Raw genomic sequence first — 18,172 nt, 5'->3', positions numbered from 1 at the left:
TAATGGCTATGTCACTGGACTCCCATGTAATCGGCTGCAGTTCGTGTCCCGGACCCAGTGGCTTAAAACTCACGCCGGGCACATGTGCGTGTGTGCCCAAGATCCCAAAAGGAGAATCGAAGAGAAGGGATTGCAGCATGGTCATCCTCCCTGGGGGGTGATTTCTCGCTTTCTGTCTCTCTGTCTCTTTCTGGTGAATGCACACGCCCTATAGAAAAAACCTCTCAAATATATATATATATATATATATACAGTACAATAGTGGTACAAGTTTTGCAAAGGTGACAAAAGCCTGAAGAGGATGAGTATAGTGGCCGGCCATGAGAAGTTGACTACAGCCAATAAAGAACAATAATCAAAGCTGTTCCTCTACAACTACATGAGAAGTGGCAGAAGAACTCAACATCGGGACCAGCAGATGGCAAATGGTTATGTCACTGGACTCCCAAGTAGTCGACTGCGGTTCAAGTCCCAGACCCAGTGGACTAAAACTCATACTGGGTGCATGTGTACGCATGCCCAAAATCCCAAGAGGAGACTGGAGGAGAAGAGATTCTGGGATGGCCACCACCACCAACCCCCAGGAGGGGGGGCAGTGATTTCTCACTTTCTGTCTCTCTGTCTCTCTCTGCTTCTCTGGTGATCACACACACTCTATAGCAAAAATCTCTCTGTTTAAAAAAAGAAGAACATTAGGCATGTGAAGTAAATTGGGAAGGTGACAAAGCTCCATAAGTGGATGCCTCATGAACTGACTAAAAATCAAAAAACTCATCCTTTTGAAGCATAGTCTTCTCCTATTCTACACAACAACAAACTGTTTCTTGATCAGATTATGTCATGTGTTGAAAAGTGGACTTTATATGACAACCGGAGATGACTGGCTCAGTGACTGGACTGAGAAGCTCCAAAACACCTCCCAAAGTCAACTTGCACCAAAAAAAGTTCACAGTCACCAGTAGGGTCTGATCCACTATGACTTTCTGAATTCCAGCAAAATGGTTACATCTAAGAAGTATGTTCACAAATTGATGAGATGCACTGAGAACTTCAATGCCCGCAGCCTATTTGGTCAACAGAAAGGACCCATTTCTTCTCCATCGCAGCGCCCCACCACAGGTCACACAACCAGCGCTTCAAAAGTTAAACAAATTGGGCCATAGAAGTCTTTGTTTATTTTTGTTAAGAATTATTTATTTAATTTAATCAATTTATTTATTTATTTTAACTCACCAGAGAGAAGAACAGAGGGAAAGTGAGAAAGCAGGCTGCCAGGTCCAGGACTCAAACTGTCGTCAACCACATGGAAGTCCAGTGCTATAACCACCACACCATTTGCTGACCCCAGTCTGCAAAGTTTTGCATTGTCTGCCATATTCACTTGACCTCCCACCAACCAACTACTACTTCTTCAAGCATCTGAACAACATTTTGCAGGGAAAATGCTTTCACAAGCAGCAGGATGCAGAAGATGCTAAGAGTTCATCAAAACCCAAAGCATGGATTTTTATGCTTCAGGAATAAACTTATTTCTCATTGGCAAAAATGTGTTGATTGTAATGGTTCCTATTTTGATTAATATCAAAGATGTGTTCGAACCTAGTTATAGTTATTTTAAATTCTCAGTCCGAAACTGCAATTGCTTTTGCATCAACCAAATAAGTAGGATGTTTTACTTGTCAATCAAATACACTACACTAGATGCTAGAGATTCAAAGAAGATTTTTAAAAGAGGAGAAACAAATTTATAAGAAATAATCCTGTACATGTGACTAGCAGTTTAAAGGAACCATCTATGTATAAAGTGCAGTAAGGACATAGAAGAAAGAACCACTTGATCTGCCTGCCTCCTTCGAAAAGCCTGGGTTAAGCCTGAGTGGTGTTCTGAAGGATGAAACATTTTCTAGGTGAACAGATAGTGCAAAGAAACAGAGGTGCAAAGGAGTGTGGCCAGCTCTGGAAATGAGCAACGTCGTATGAAAGGAGGGGAGGACCACTATATAAAAATGGCAGCTGAAATTGTCAATGACAGCCAGATTATAAAGATTCTTATAGGGGTGCCAAAGGATTTGGACATGACATGTAGAGGATAGGCATATTAGTCAAGGCTCTCCAAAGAAATAGGAATATATACACACACACATATACCCTTAAACTATTTCTTTATCTATATAATAAATAGGTCATGTATATATTACATAAATTCAAATTACATAGGCAGTCGTGTGCCACATAATGACATTTCAGTCAAAAATGGACCACATACACAACCAAGTCCCCATGAAGAGCAGGTCGGCTAGACCACACAGCCTGGGTATCTATCAGGCTATACCATGTAAGTTTGCGTTGGTACACTATGATGTTTGCACAACTGTGAAATTGCCTAACACATTTCTCAGACTGCATCTCTGTCATTAAGCAACACATAACTTGTGTGTGCATGTGTGTGAGTGTGTGAGCATGTGTGTGTGTGTATAAAGAGAAAGGGGGGATTTTAAAGAGATTGGGTTATGCCACTGTGAGGACTGACAATTCCAAAATCCACAAAACAAACCAGCAGGCCAGATATTAAGATAAGAGTTAAAGTTCCAGTTTTGAATCCAGGGACTGAAAATTAAGACAGAATTTCTATGTTGCTTTCTGAAGGCAGAATTTCTCATTTTGGGGGAACCTTCTTCGCTCATAAGACCTTCAACTGATTGAATGAGGCCCACTCATATTATGGACCGCTTTACTTAGAGTTGACTGTAATCACGGTGTATATAAATGTAATCACAAGTAAAAAATTCCTTTACAGCAACATGCAGACTAGTATTTGACTGAACAACTGGTCACCATAGTCTAGTCAGGTTGACACATAAAGTTAAATATCACAATGGGGAAACATATAGGCATTGATGACCAGTGGGCAGTTTCTATAGTTACTTATATATCTAAAGGTCTGGAAGGATGACTGGGCTGACTCACTTGAAAGCCAAGTAAGTAGTTGAAGCTATAAAACAAATGAAATATAACTTTACATAAGAAAAGAAAAAGGAAAAAAGAACTCAGGCCAACCAGGTGGAGTGGTGGTTAAAGCAGTTGGGTCCTACGTGGTCAACTGCACAGTTGAATCCCCAGACTCAGTGGCTTGAAACACACATTGGGGAGGTGGACATGCATGACCAAAATCCTGACAGGAAAATGGAGGAGGAGGGATTGTGGTGTGACCTTTGGGGTGATTTCTCACTTTCCTTTTCTTTCTGTTTCTGGCAAGTGCTTGTCTTTTACTTTTGTGTGTCTTTTTAAGAGAATTATTTAATTTTATTTACTATTATTTTTTAAAGAATTATTTTATTTAACTTTATTTATTTATTTACTTATTTTAATTTGACCAGAGAAGGACAGAGTGAGATAAAGCAAGAGAGAGAGAGAGAGAGAGCACGCGCACACACATGCCTCCTGGTCTGGGACTTGAACTGTGGTTGGCCATGTGAGAGACCAGCGCCCTTAACCACCACACCAACTGCCAGCTCCTATTTACTATTACTATTTTAATTTCCTATAGGACACAGGCACTCACCAGGGAAAGACAGAGAGAGAGAAACAGAGAGTGAGAAAACAAGCCACTAGGTCTGGGACTCCAATTGCAGTCAACCATGAGGGAGTCCAGCACCTTAACCTTAACCACCACACCACCTCCTGGCCCAAATATAGAGATTTTTTACATGTTATGATAAGTCAATGGCTGAAAAGGTCCTAGTGAAGTGCAAGAAATACAAAGTGCTTACCTCTAAGGCTGACATTCAGGAAGACAGCCAAGATTTGTCACCATTTGTCTTGCATTCTGTCCCCTAGAGAGAAAATGTTTGACGGGCCAGGTAACTGGCCTGATGTGGTGGTAAAGCAAAATAAGCAGAAGGCCATTCTCTTTGGTTGCTTCTTACCCAGAACCCTTAAACAAGCAAATCAAAACTTAACCTAGAGACATTTCTTATAACTGATCAAATTAAAAAGCAAACAAGCTAAACAAAGTTCAGCCAATCATAAACTTTCAACTACTTATTAGTTACATAACTAGGGAATTTCTATAAGATCTAACCCAAATGGGGCAAATGCCCAGTTGTAGCCAGTGAAGTTAGTGCTTTACTTTGCTTCGGTGGTCAGACTATAAAAGTATGCTTTTGGGACCAGCAGTTAGCGTAACGGCTATGTTGCTGAATTCCCACATAGCCAAGTGGTTCGAGTCCCAGACCCGGTGGCTTAAACTCATGCTGGGCGCGTGTGTGTGAGTGCCCAAGATCCTGAGATCCCAAGAGGAGAATGAGGAGAAGGGATTGTGGTGTGGCCATCCCCCCCGGGGGGTGATTTCTCGCTTTCTGTCTCTTTCTGGCAAGCGCAGGTGTCCTATAGCCAAAAAAAAAAAAAAAAAGGTACACTGTTAAAGCAATGCTTTTTGAACCTCTTCTGGTTTTGAGTGCTGCCTATTTCAAGAAATCCCCCACCCCCAACCCCGTGTGTGTTGGTTGTGGTGGGATTAGGAGTGAGAAAGCATCCCTTCATGGGAGATGGTTGTAATGCAATTTCTTCTCCATTAGTCCCTTTCGAGATTTTTGGGCACTCACATATATATATCTTGTGTGTTTTTCTTTGTTTTTAGAATTATTTTTTATTTAACTTTATTATTATTATTATCCTCTGTCTCTCTCTGTCTTTCTAGCAAGTACACACACCCTATAACAAAAGCCTCACAATCCTTTCTCCTCCATTCTCCTTTCAGGATTTTGGGCACACATACACGTGCACCCAGCGTGGTTTTCAAAGCCAGAGGGCCTAAAATCCCAACCACTACACTACCTGCTGGCCCCCAAATATATTTATTTTATTAGCCTTTTTCTTTTCTTTTTTCTTTTCTTTTCTTTTCTTTTCTTTTCTTTTCTTTTCTTTTCTTTTCTTTTCTTTTCTCTTTTCTTTTCTTTTCTCCTCCCTCCTTCCCTCCCTCCCTCTCTCTCTCTCTCTTTCTTTCTTTCTCTTAAGAGGTTTTTGCTATAGGGCGAGTGTGCTCGCCAGTACAGAGAGACAGAGACAGAAAGCGAGAAATCACCCCAGGGGGGATGGCCACGCTGCAATCTCTTCTCTTCCATTGTCTTCTCGGGATCTGGACACCGACGCACACACACCCGGCGTGAGTTTAAGCCACCGGTTCTGGGACTCGAACCACGGTTGACTACATGGGAGTCCAGCGACACAGTCATTACGCTAACTGCTGGTCCCCAACCTTACATATTTTGGGGAATCAAACAGTGTATAGCTTAGGTATAAAATAGCTATACTACTTTTGGATGTTTTCGTCGTGATAATAGGAAAATAACATTTTCTTGAAAGACTACTGTACGTAAAGCACTACAAATTTGCCGACATCCATCTGACACGGACTTTCATTTCAGATAGTTACTAGACTGGGCTGTCCCTGCGTATTTAGCGATTGACCATGGCCAGCAGTTTCATGCGAAGCAACTTTTTTGTTTACAGACAAGCGGAGCGTCCAATCACCTTCCTCTACAAGAGTTAAGTACATAATCTCGCGAGAAAACACCGACTTCTCGTTTTCTTTTTGAAGCCTGGGCTTTCAAATGACGTTAAAAGTGTATGTAAAATGTTTTAGGATCGTGCCTGTTCTTTGACCACAGGCTTGGGAGGAATCAAAATCCTCTTCTATTATAGCTTTATTTTCATTTTCAATCTGAGGAGGGAACTACGTAGACGCGAGAGCAGGTTTGCTTCCTCGGCGGCAAGGCCCGGGATGCAAACTGACGCCAGTGCAGGGGGTGAGGAAGGCACCAGCGCACCAACTCGACCCAACTTCTCGCAACCCGTCCCGGTCCCAGTCGCAGTCTCCACCCCGAGCACCCGCCGCAATCTACGCGGATCTCCAACGCCGCCCCTCACCCCCAGCGGCAGGCCAAGGGAGGAGGGAGGAGCTACGGGCACGCACGCGAAGCCACGCCCCCGCCGTGACGTCTGGAGACGCGACGCGTCGCCACGCAATGCAAATCGGGAAAAGGGGATGAGCTGGGCTGGCTTCCGTCGGGATAGCGAAGGCTGATTTTCCATCCGCTTGTTGAAAGATGGGCCTTTGGCGAGGAGACCGGCGTTGGTAAAGCGCGCCCGACGCCATGGTGAGTGCGAGTCTGGGCCCTAGTGTCTGTTTCCTGAGAGGTGATCCGCAGCGAATCCCCTTTACCTCCACAGGCTACTGGTCACCGGGGAGACAAGCCCTGTCCGCGGAGAGGGGTGGGACAACCCCTAAGCATCGAGCCGGCTTGCGGATGAAGGGCTCAACTCCGACTCTTCCCGCTGCCTACTTAGAGTTGCCTAGGAGTTTCGTGTGGTTTTCCGGTCTTGGAAGGTGGCCTTGGCCATCGCTCTTGTCTCTTATTTTCTCAGACCCGGTTTTGACCTCTTTCCTTTCGCTCGTGATTTTCTGCCATCGATTTACAATTCCAGGCCAAACTACCATCCCTCGGAGCGTTTCCCAGCCCTCCTCTACCCTAGTGTTTAATGAAGCCTGACTTTAAAGTTCGAATAAGTTCATCAGAGTTAAAGCTATGACTTCCTCAAATATAAGGGGACTTAAAGAAGGTCGGCAAAAATGGAATTAAAGGACAAGTTTATCTTGTTGCAAAAATTTTTTTTGAAATCCACAGCTAATTTTTTAATAATACCCATATCCGTTAACTTTTTGAAAACCTCCGCCTAGAAGCTTTTCTTTCTTAAAATGTGCTTTCTATTTTAGAGATATGGAACAAGTTAATTTCACCTTCACTCCACCTTGGGAATTATGAGAACCTTGTATTGCAGTAATGTATATTTATGCATAAAGCTGCAGACCACACTCTTGGGTTTATTTCTTGCCTTCCAGTTCATTCTGTGACCTTGAACAAGTCACTTAACCACTAACAAGATATTTACCTGACTCAGAGAGGTGTTGCAGAGCCTAAGGAATTTATTATTTCTTAAGAGCGCTAAGGGTTTCAGATGAAAGGAATGCTTAAATAGAGGATGTGACTCTTTTCTGAATCTGCAAAGCATCCTTAGTTTTGTATATATCCTGCTGCAGCCATTTAAAATGCCAAGTGATACTTGTTAAGGATGTTCCTGTTCTGAGCAAGCTCTGCGGCTTTGCCATGTAAGCAGATTTTGTATTTCAACTGATTCTGTTCGAAATGAATTGTTGAATGTAACTCATGATGTATTTAGATCGTTTCTTAGGACTGTAGTACTATATGGAAGGTGATATAGCTTGTGTCATATCTTTATTATGTTGGTATGGCTGCCTTGAAATGTATATTCCTTTTCTTCAGACATTATTAGCTGCATTTTAAGATTAGATGGTAAGAATCCTGTAACAGTTCAAAGAAAAACATACCTGTCAGTGATTAAGTTTTGCACAGAGACATGTACTCTATTTGAGAAAATAGTGCATGATAAAAACTAAGAAAAATATTTTAAAGATGTCATTTTAACCTTTAATTTTCTTGGATATTTAGTTGGACTTATTCATCTCTATAAGCATTTGTAGGAAACAACCAAAATGGCTTTTGTAAAGCAAGACTGTTGGAAAATAAAGCCAGCACATTAGAATTTTATTCATCATATCCAAAAATATACTAATTTTTGCAGAAGTGGAAGGGAAAAGTGTCTGTTTAAATATGAGTCACAGGACCAGCAGTTAGTGTAATGGCTGTATCACTGGACTCTCATGTAGTCAACCATGGTTCTAGTCCCGGACCCAGTGGCTTAAACTCACCCTGGGCGTGTGTGCATGCGTGCCCAAGATCCCTAGAGGAGAATGGAGGAGAAGGGATTGTGGTGTGGCCGTCCCCCCTAGGGGGTGATTTCTTGATTTCTGTCTCTCTGTCTGTCTCTGTCTTTTGGTGAGCGCACACGCTCTATAACATAAACCTCTCTAAAAAAAAAATGAATCACTAATAAAGTTAGATATAATTAAGGAATAATTTGAAAGAATATCATACTTTTATCCCAGTTACTTATTTCTGCATAGCATATCAGTCTAAAACCTAATGGCAAAACTACAAATGCTACCTCTCATGTTTCTCTGGGATGACTGCATTTAGCAAGGTGGTTCCCAATTCACATATGCATTTGTATTCAGATAAGCAGCCAGGGTTGGAATCATCAGAAAGCTTAAATGGGCTGGACCTCCAGGGTAGCTCCCTCATATATGGATGGTAGCTGATGCTGACTGGGAATGTATAATGTGGCTTGAAACTCACCCCAAGCATGCTTGCATGTGTGCCTGCTCAAAATTTCAGGAGGAGAAGGGATTGTGGCATGGCCATCTCCCTGCCCCAAGGGGGGTTTGATTTTTTAATTTTCCCTCTCACTGTCCTCTGGAGAGTGCACATGTCCTTGGGCAAAACCTTTAAAAATTTTATTAGTTATGGGACCAGCAGTTAGCGTAATGGCTAAGTCGCTGGACTCTCATGTAGTCGACTGCAGTTCACATCCCAGACCCGGTGGCTTAAAACTCACGCCGGGCGCGTGTGCGTGCGTGCCCAAGATCCCCAGAGGAGAATGGAGGAGAAGGGATTGCGGCATGACCATCCCCCCTGGGGGGTGATTTCTTGCTTTCTGTCTCTCTGTCTCTATGTCTCTCTCTGTCTGTCTGGCGAGCACACGCGCCCTATAGCGAAAACCTCTCCAAAAAAAAATGATTAGTTATAATATATGAAATGTTGTATTAAACTTGTTTGGAATTCCACATTTATAGCCATACTAATTTGGATAAAGTAATACTTATGTATGGCGAATAGACATTGTTAAGATAACGAAGCTTTTTCTCTTTTGACTAGCACAATTTAGTTTTTATAATACTAAATTTTCTGAAAATCTCCAATGTGTGAACTCACATGTCTTTCTCATGCTGTGAAATGAAATTGTTGTTATAGCAGCAATTTAAAAATTAGCAAGTCCTGGGAACAGCAGATGACGTAATGGTTATATCTCCTGAACTCACACATGGCTGACTGGTTCAAAAAGGCATGGGGGAACCAGCAGTTAGTGTAATGGCTATGTCACTGGACTCCCATGTAGTCGACTGCAGTTCAAGTCCTGGACCCGCTGGCTTAAACTCAAGCTGGATGCGTGTGCGTCCGTGCCCAGGATCCTGAGAGGAGAAGGGATTGCGGCATGGCCATCCTCCCTGGGGGGTGATTTCTTGCTTTCTGTCTCTATGTCTCTCTGTCTTTCTGGTGAGCGCACACGCCCTATAGCAAAAACCTCTCCAAAAAAAAAAAAAAAGAAAGAAAAGGCATAGGAGTTTCCCTTCAGGTTTTATTTTAATTTCTCAATTATAAAATTTAAAAAATGAAAATCTCATAATTTGGTAGGTTGGAAATATTATATAAATATATATAAAGTATGTGTGTATGTGTGTGTGTGTGTGTCTGTATATGCCTGAGAAAGAAATAGAGACAAGGAACTCTAGGTCTTGTCACACTGCAGTCCTCCCATAACCCTTCTAGCCAGTCAGGATCCCAGGCATCCCTACTGGGTTCAGGTCTACTCAAGGTCTGAACCCCTGGCCTTCCCACTTGGCTTCAATATCATAGATGCAGTGGTACCCCACTGTGGCTGGGCCAAGGGATATTATGTAAGATACTGATGTCAACTGGAAATAGATTGTCATCTTCATATTATTTTATTGCTTCTAGCAGTGTATGTTTATATGCATTTTTTATGTTCATGGTTCTTAGTCTGGCGCATGATAGAATTCACCAAGGGAACTTTTATGATGTTTCTTTGTTTTTCTTTTTTCTAATTTGTCATAGGGTGTATACACCTGCCAGAGACAGAGAGAGGAAGCCGGAGAAAGCATACCTCACTGGAGTGTGGCCACGCTGCAGTCCCTTCTCTGTTTCTCTGTTCATTCAGGATTTGGGGCACATACATGTGCTCAGCATGTTTTTCAAACTGCCATCTCCACAATTCGAACTGCATGGTCGGTCATGTGGGATCCAACTCTCATAATCACCAGTCTGTGGGCTGGCCCAACATCTGGGAGCTTTTTAAAAAATACCTATGCAGGGCCAGCTGGTGGTGTGGTGGTTAAGGCAGCTGGATCCCACATGGCCAGTTGCATGGTTTGAATCCCAGAACCAGTGGCTTGAAAAACATACTGGGCCTGGGCACATGCATGCCCAAAATTCCAAGAGGAAATTGGAAGAGAAGGGATTACAGTAGGACATCCCCTTGGGGTGATGCTTTCTCACCATCCCCACCATCTCTCTCCAGTGAGTGCCCTGTGCTTTGTAGCAAATTAAAACAGAACAAAAAAAGACTTTCTGTAAGACCTATCCCCAGATTCTGATTTAATTATTTAGGAATAGGGTGTGGGTATCAATAGTTTTAAAAGTTCTCTAGGTAATTCTAATTAACAATTAGGATTGAGAACCTTGTCTTTTTACTTGATACACAATAAATATACTGGCTCCCTACTCATCTATTTTATATCTGTTTAAACAATTCAATCTTGAGAACGAAGAAATAAGAAATGGGTTAAATGTGTAAATGTAGACAGGCCTATATTCTGAGAAACAGTTACCCTTTTGTTTGTTTCTAGAAATGGCCTTTCTTAATAAAATGAACAGATTTCGGCCTGGCTTGGGGCACTAAGTATACTTTGCTTTCTATCTTAACCATTGTGTACTTTCATCTTAAGAGGTTAAAACTTTGTTGGAAGGTATATTTATTTGTACCCCTGTGGTTTCCAATGTGTGTATAGTAGGTACTTTAATGTTTGCCAAATTGAAGCCAATTTATATAGTCACTCTTAAGAACTTTGGCATTCTAAAAACTGGAAAAATTGCTTGGAATTCTCTTTCCTTGGTTTCCATGATATGGTGCGCATTTTCTTGGTTTCATTCCAATGACTCTTGTTTTCTTTTACTGAGTCTTTTCTCCTGTAAACCTCTCTGAATTCCGGGCACTTCAAGTAACTTGTCAGCTGTAGAAAAACAAGAGTTCATTTCCTGGGTAATTTCTTTCTTTTGATTTTCATTGTTAATATAAATGTCTAGATTTTAAAAATTATTTTATAAGTTATCTCCCAAAACATTAGGTTTTTATCAAAATTAATGTCTTTTTTAGTTTAATGAGAGAGAAATTGGCCCCCTTCTCAGTGCATGGCCATGCTGCAATCCCTTTTCTATTCTCCTCTCAGAATTTTAGGGAAACACGCACGTGTGCTGGCATGTTTTTCAAGCTGCTGGGTCCAGGACTTGAACCGTGCACTTAGTGAGCCATGTACCATCTAGCCACCTTAATCTTCATGCCACCTGTTGGCCCAGCATTAATGTCTTTAATAATTTTGTCCTTTTTTAAAATTTGTGGTAATATGTGTATATACAATAGAATGAAGCACCATCGTTAGTGTCTTACCACATCGTTAGTGTCTTACCACAGCACAGTCTCCTCCTACGAGACTCTGTCATCAGGGTCTTGGACATGTGTACCCAGTGTGTTTTCCAACTGACCCACGGGTCCTAATCTGCAGTTGCCCATGTGGCTTCCAGCACTACAGTTCATTCAGTTTGCCACTGACCCATTTAATATCTATCTGGTTTCTCTGTAGACCTGCTTTCTTTCTTTTTTTTTTTTTTTTTTCTTTTTAGAGGGATTTTTGCTTTAGGGCATGTGAGATTTTTGCTATAGGGCATGTACACTCACTGGACAGAGACAGAAAATGAGAACTCACCCCCAAGGGGGGATGGTCATACCACAGTCCCTTCTCCATTCTCCTCTCTGGATCTTGGGTACACATGCATCTGGCATGAGTTTTAAGCCTCCAAGTCCAGGACTTGAACTGTGGTTGACTATGTGGGAGTCCAGCAATGTAACCATTATGCCATTTGCTGGTCCCAGTCTGTAGACCTGCTTTCTAATTACAAATTTACATCTCTTTGAAAGCATCTTTCTTTAGATGTTGTTCCTATGTAATACACTGTTCAAAATAGAATTACCTACTTTCCTGTAAATCATTCATTCTTATATGGGGGTAATTTTGTCCCATAGAGGATATTTAGCAATGTCTAGAGACATTTCTGATTGTCACAACTAGAGTAGAAGGAAGGGTGCTACTGGCTTCTAATGGGTAGAGGCCATGGATGCCGATAAACATCCAGTTGGCTATCAACAACAAAATCTTATTGCACAGGGCAGCTTTCCACAACCAAGTTTTTGTTTGTTTTGGAGAAATTTTTGCTATAGTTACAGTAACCAGAGAGACAGAAAGTGAGAAATTACCCCCGTCCCACGGGGGGTTAGGGGTGGCCACAATGCCATTTCTTCTCCTCCATTCTCCTCTTGGGATTTTAGGCATGCACATACACATGCCTGGTGTGAGTTTCAAGCCATTGGGTCTGGGATTTAGTTGGCCATTTGGCAATTCGGTGCCTTAACCACTATACCACCTGCTGTCCTCCACAACCAAGTTTTATCTGGCTCATAATATGAGTAGTGTGAAGGTTGAGAAATACTGCTGTAAACTGATGAGGTTTTTGGGGAGAGGTTTTTGCTATAGGGCGCGTGCATTTACCAGAAAGACAGAGAGAGACAGAGATAGAAAGCAAGAAATCACCCCCCAGGGAGATGGCCATGCCACAGTCCCTTCTCTATTCTCCTCTCAGGATCTTGTACACGCACGCACACGCGCCTAGCGTGAGTTTAAGCCACTGGGTCCGAACTCAAACCGCAGTCAACTACATGGGAGTCCAGTGACATAGCCATTATGCCAACTGCTGGTCCCGAGTTTTGTTTTTTTTTTTTTATTTTTAAACTATGGTTTTATTTTTTTGTTTGTAGCATTGCCATTCACGTTTTATAGGATAGAAAGTTGTTTGTGTATGTGTATAAATGAGAGAAAATACTGTTTCAATCAGTCTGTTATCAAAGCATGTTTCTGCCTCATAGTGTTCTTTTCTGCAGTGGCCTTCTATTATTATTTTCCATATATCATTCTCTTGTTCTTATCACCTACAAATCTAATTGGCAGTTTGACCACCTCGAGACTATTTTTTCCCATCAAGAACTGACTTACTACTGCTGAATCAAATACAAACAATTCTTGTTGGCTTCAAAAGCTTTCTTTAATGTGACTCCATCTCTCTCCTTTTTTTTTTTAAGAGATATTTTTACTATAGGGTGTGTGCACTCACTAGACAGAAAGCGAGAAATCATCTCCCAGGGGGGATGGTCACGCCACAATCCGTTCTCCTTCAGTCTCCTCTCAGGATCTTGGGCACACACATGTACATACACATGTGCCCAGCATGATGACTCCATCTCTTCATCTAACGTAGCTACCCATAAATTCTTTTTGTTAGCCAATAGTTATTAAGTGTTGACTGACTGAGTACTACTGAGATAGATGTTAGGGGTATAAAGACATGTCAAGGCATTCCATCAATCCAGTAGATTATTTCCCATTGATTTCTGAAGTGTTCCATATTTTTCTGATTTTTTTCTCATGGTCATTTCTCATTTTCTTTGTTCATGGTGTTTTCTTTATCTGAAATGTTCTAACTAAATTCTGTACTTTGGAACAGTTTCTGTCTGTCCCTTTTTTAATTTGAGTTGTCAGAGGGCACCTATGCACATTACAGAGAGAAAGAGAGAGAGACAGCACCTCCCCAATGGGTATGGTTACATCACAGTCCTTTTTCCTCTGTTTCTCCTTCCTATGTGGACTTTGGGCATGCATGCACATGTGTCTGGCACGTTCATGCCACCAGGGCTGAGATTTGAACTGTAGTCAGTCATATGGGATCTACCTCTCAATGCACAGTGTTTAACTGTTGCACTACTGGGCCAACCCAGTTCTTTTTCTACATCATCATGAGTACTGCATGCTTTTGAGGTATAAGGGTCTCAAAACCTTGTCGTAGTTGTCACTTGGTTTCCAAGTACTGTGCTAGAGAATGATAGAGGTAACAAGCAGTATAGGATTCAGACTTAGAAATGAACTCCAAGAACTGTAACTGTTAAATGTGGAAGAGGAGGTGCAACTTCAGGTGGTCTTTAAAGGGAAAGAGGCCAAGACATAAGAAGAAAGTGTCCTTTGACCTGGAAGAAACTGTGTTCAGGCTATGCTCACTTCCCCCTCCTTGTGAGTTCATAAGGACTAGAATCATCGGCATATAGGGTAGTGACTACTTGTTGGTTTCTTTTACTTTTTTTTTTTTTTTTTTGAGAGTTTTTTGCTATAGGGTGCGTGTGCTTGCCAGACAGAGAGAGACAGAAAGCGTGAAATCACCCCCGGGGGGAGATGGCCATGCCACAGTCCCTTCTCCTCCATTCTCCTCTCAGGATCTTGGGCACGCACGCACATGTGCCCAGCATGAGTTTCAAGCCACCTGGTCCGGGACTCGAACTGCGGTCAACTACATAGGAATCCAGTGACATAGCCATTATGCTAACTACTGGTCCCATACTTGTTGGTTTATTGAGTGCTAGTTTGGTCTTGGTAACAAGACTAAGATACTTGTGAACAGAAGCCCAATTGTATATTCTCTGTGTCCCACAGTACGGTGTTATTCAAAGTAACCGGTCTCTGAGCTGATTAAGGTAGTTATTACTGTCAGTGAGGAGATAAAGGCTTACAGTAGACTATAAACCAGTGCTCTGCTTTCTACAAGAAAGTCTTCTTACTATACGGTCAGTCAGTGTGTTTGATTTACATTCAGTTGTAAGCTTCTTTTATCACAGCCTAGTAACGGAGTTCCCCAACCTGCTTCAGTCTTTGGACCACAGTTAGAATAGCATTGTTGTAGCATAAAACTTTCACAGTTTTTAAAAATTATAACCTATAAAAAATACATTTTACATTTCCATCCAGTGTTTTATATATATGTATTTATATGTGCATTCATATACACATACATATGACTGAAATAAAATATTCATTAAACAGTACTTAAGCTTACTGCGATATACTTTTAAGATTTTCTTTTTTATTTTTGCCATAGGGCGCATGCACTTGCTTTAGAAAGATAGAGAAAGTGGGAAAGACAGAGAAAACATGAGAAAGCACCCACCAGGGGATTTGGCCACACCACAATCCCTTCTCTTCCAGTCTCTCAGAAGTTTGAGCACACACAGCTAACATTTTCTATTTTCCATTTTTTTCCTCAATGCTGATTGTTACCTTCTCATGGAATCTAAAAACATTGCCTTCAAGCATTTAGCTCAGTGCTAGATACATAATCAAAAAATTCAGAAATTTTAGCAGTGATTAACTCTTGCAAAGATTGAGCTGCCTTACTATTTTAGGATTACTTAAAAATATTATTTCATCAATACTTAGTTGCCTGTAGCATTTTACATAGAGTGAGTGTAGAGTGGGTAATATGAGCTTGAGGACAGCTAGAAGATCTGAGTATGAGTACTGTGGCCACCCGAAGGGCAGAGGTGGGGAGAGATGTGGTTGTCCCACAGAGACACTCTGCTTTCCTTTCAGTGCTGCCAAGGACCTCTGTAGTGCCTGATATGAAGCTCTCTCTAGTTTAGATATTAGGACCAGTTTGAATGACTGTAGTCCTCAATTTTTCACTTTTTAGTCTTTACTCAGTGGTTCAAGTCATCTAACTTCTTTTTTTTTTTGGAGAAGTTTTTGCTATAGGGCGCGTGCACTCACCAGAAAGACAGAGACAGAAAGTGAGAAATCACCCCCCCCCCCAGGGGGCAGGGCCACACATGCACATGCACCTGGTGTGAGTTTAAGCCACTGGGTCCAGGACTCGAACTGCAGTCGACTACATGAGAGTCCAGTGACATAGCCATTATGCCAACTACTGGTCCCATCAAGTCATCTAACTTCTAATCTTTCTCTTCAGAAGAATCAGAAGGATGTTATAAGAGAGGGGGATTTTTGTGCCTTCCATTTTTTCCCTGTAGTTAACTCATGTTCAGCATTGTTGGATTTTACTTTTGGAGTGTTGCTTTTGACTAAAGCTGGAATTCTTGATCTTTGCCAGGTTTATACATCTTAAGAAATTTTATTTATTTTTTAGTTGTCAGAGGGTGTGTGTCAGAGGCAGAGAGACAGAGAGGGAGAAAACAGCCCTTCCCCCTCGGTGGGGTGTGGTCATGCTGCAATCCCCTTTCCTTCATTTTCCATCCATCAAGATTTTGGACACTCCTACACACATGCCCCGCGTGTTCATGTGTTTTTCTTTCTTTTTTTTTTTTTCTTGGAGAGGTTTTTGCTATAGGGCGTGTGCGCTCGCCAGAAAGACAGAGACAGACAGAGACAGAAAGTGAGAAATCACTCCCCAGGTGGGATGGCCACGCCGCAATTCCTTCTCTTTCATTCTCCTCTCCAGATCCTGGGCATGCACACACACGCGCCCGGTGTGAGTTCAAGCCGCCTGGTCTAGGATTCGAACCACGGTCAACTATGTGGGAGTCCAGTGACATAGCCATTATGCTAACAGCTGGTCCTATCCCCCCTCCCCTTTTTTTTTTGGAGAGGTTTTCGCTATAGGGTGCGTGCGCTCGCCAGAAAGACAGAGAGAGACAGAGAGACAGAAACTCAGAAATCACTCCCCAGGGGGGATGGCCACACCGCAATCCCTTCTCCTCCATTCTCCTCTTGGGATCTTGGGCACGCACACACACGTGCCCGGCATGAATTTAAGCCGCTGGGTCCAGGACTTGAACCGCGGTCGACTACATGGGAGTCCAGCGACATAGCCATTACGCTAACTGCTGGTCCCCTCCCCATGTGTTTTCCAAGTTGCTGGGATTGGGATTTGAACTGCACAGTCGGCCACCATGTGGGATCTGGCCTCCTTAACCACTAGAGTGGCCAGTCACAAATAATATTTAGTTTACTTGTAATATTTATATTCCATAAATTAGTTGAACTATAAATTATCGAACACGTAAGTGTTAATGTTTTTTTGTTTTTATTTTTGTTGCTGTTGCTTTTTTCTTTGTTCTTTACATTCAAAATAAGGAAATTGTGAAGTTGTTTCATCATTTTGGCTTTAATCTATTTTTCATAAGTTCATTTTTTAAAAGACTTTTTAAACCATATTTATTTATTTACTTTTGGTTTTTATTTTTTTATTATTTGACCAGAGAGGGAAAGAACAAGCAAGAAAGAGAAGGAAATTGAGAAAGCAAGCTGCCAGATTTTGGTCGGCCATGTGGGAATCCAGTGCCCTTAACCACCACGCCACCTCCTGGCCTCAATATATCAGTTCAGTTTGAGATTTCTTTTTTACATTTTTTTTTTTTTTTGGGGAGATTTTCGCTATAGGGCCCGTACGTTCGCCAGACAGACAGAGAGAGACATAGAGACAGAAAGCGAGAAATCACCCCCCAGGGGAGATGGTCATGCCGCAATCCCTTCTCCTCCATTCTACTCTTGGGATCCTGGACACGCACGCACACGTGCCCGGTGTGAGTTTTAAGCCACTGGGTCAGGGACGCGAACCGCGGTTGACTACCGCGGTTGACTACATGGGAGTCCAGCGACATAGCCATTATGCTAACTGCTGGTTCCCCAGTTTGTGATTTCATTAATGGTGTAATACAGCAGAATGACTTATCAAAAATGTAACACATTAAACTTCATATTCATTTACGTTGGCTATATGTCCTCTGCTTTTTTATTTGATTAGGAAAGAAAACCCTTTACCTTCTGACTTCTGCCAAAATGCATGTGGTTATAGAGTCTAAAATAGTAATAAAACAATGCTGAAAGTATTTTTAACACTAGGCATCATTGTTTGACAATAGCATACATCATTTTATTAGTAAAAATAGAAACAACTGTGGTTCTTTGATGAACTTTAGACATTATCAGCAAAAATTCTTACTTGATCTATTTTCAACAAAGAAAAGTTAACTTCTAAAAAGTATAGTTTGGGCCAGCTTCTTGGCATAGCAGTAATGTTCTGCTTAAGGGAAGCCAGATCCCTCATGATGCCCAGGGTTTCAATCTCTTCCAGGTCACCCTGAAACATACCAGACTTGTGCCAGAGTGCCTAAGATCAAGCAAGCTGGAGGACTAGTAATCAGACCCTTTGGAGGGTGTTCATTTTTCACTCTTTTGCTCATTTTTTTTCTTTCTCTGTCTCTTTCACGTACACATGGACACTATCGT

The 18,172-nt window shown here is 41.8% G+C and overlaps 1 protein-coding gene across 1 annotated transcript in view; it reads left to right on the top strand.

The window, feature by feature from the left end:
• Window positions 1–6,008: 6,008 nt before the first annotated feature.
• The window catches only part of USP8 (ubiquitin specific peptidase 8), a gene marked incomplete in the record, with an annotated part of 87,600 nt that continues 75,436 nt past the window's right edge, over window positions 6,009–18,172 (top strand). Inside the window, 1 exon segment of the mRNA XM_027768389.1 lies at window positions 6,009–6,158.

The sequence above is a fragment of the Tupaia chinensis genome, unplaced genomic scaffold (assembly GCF_000334495.1).
Source record: "Tupaia chinensis unplaced genomic scaffold, TupChi_1.0 Scaffold146140_1, whole genome shotgun sequence".
In the NCBI taxonomy this organism is placed as follows: Eukaryota; Metazoa; Chordata; class Mammalia; order Scandentia; family Tupaiidae; genus Tupaia; species Tupaia belangeri.
This window is presented reverse-complemented; position numbering and strand designations above follow the sequence as displayed.